Raw genomic sequence first — 1,336 nt, 5'->3', positions numbered from 1 at the left:
AAAACCCAAAGCAAACTCAATTGCTACTTGGCCCTAAACAGACAATACAACATAGCTGATTACCTGACCATGGTAAAGGATAACAAACTGAGAAGAACCTTGACAAGGTACAGACTTAGCGAACATAGCCTCGCGATCGAAAAAGGCAGACACAGGCAGACCAGGCTGCCAAGAGAGGACAGGATATGCTCTCACTGCAGTCAGGGAGTGGTGGAGACAGAGATGCACTTCCTCACAGCTTGTGGAAAATATCAGGGCATCAGGGAGAATTTCTACCAAAAATTCTCACAAATATGCCCTGATTTCAGAAATCTGAATGACAACCAAAAACTCCCATTCCTACTGGGAGAGGAGAGAAGCTGTATAACACTGGCGGCACACTATGTTACAGCTTGCCATGAACAGAGGGACAACCAGTAAACTAAGAAAAAAATATATATAAACAATGCGAATGTATATTTATACACTCAGGGATATACCTGTTTATACACTGTATGAATAGAACTGCGTTTATGTGCTAAACCATAAATGTATTTTGATGCTTTGGCAACATAAGATGTAACTTATCATGCCAATAAAGCGATTTGAATTGTGAATTGTGAATTGGGTGGGGGGTAGGGTGTAGAGGGGTGGGGGGTAGAGGGGTGAGGGGGAAGAGGGGTGAGTGGGGTAGAGTGGTGAGGGGGGTAGGGGGTAAAGGGGTGAGTGGGGGGGTAGAAGCGTGGGGGTAGAGGGGTGAGTGGGGTGGTAGAGGGGTGGGGTAGAGGGGTGGGGGGTAGAGGGGTGAGTGGGGGGTAGAGGGGTGAGGGGGTAGAGGGGGTAGTGGGGTGGGGGGTAGAGGGGTGGGGTAGAGGGGGTAGATGGGTGGGGGGTAGAGGGGTGGGGGTAGAGGGGTGAGGGGGTAGAGGGGTGGCGGGTAGAGGGGAGAGGGGGCAAGAGGGGTGAGGGGGCAAGAGGGGTGAGGGGGATAGAGGGGTGAGGGAGGCAAGAGGGCTGAGGGGGTAGAGTGGTGAGTGGCGGGTAGAGGGGTGGGGGGTAGAGGGATGAGTGGGGAGGTAGAGGGGTGTGTGGGGGGGTCAATGGGTGAGGGGGTAGAGGGATGTAGGGTAGAGGGGTGAGTGGGGGGGTAGAGTGGTGAGTGGGGGGTGAGGGGGTAGAGGGGGTAGAGGGGTGAGGGGTAGAGGGGTGAGGGGTCGGTGAGGGGTGAGGGGGTAGAGGGTGGGGGGTAGAGGGGTGAGGGGGCTAGAGGGGTGAGGGGCTAGAGATCCTACATGCGGAATTCTGTAAAGTATCCTCCGGACTCAAGGAAAACAGTAAACAACGCATGCAGGGCGGA

Source organism: Somniosus microcephalus, chromosome 4 (genome assembly GCF_052327205.1).
Source record: "Somniosus microcephalus isolate GS21.2 chromosome 4, FLI_Smic_1.0, whole genome shotgun sequence".
NCBI classification, from domain to species: domain Eukaryota; kingdom Metazoa; phylum Chordata; class Chondrichthyes; order Squaliformes; family Somniosidae; genus Somniosus; species Somniosus microcephalus.
This window is presented reverse-complemented; position numbering follows the sequence as displayed.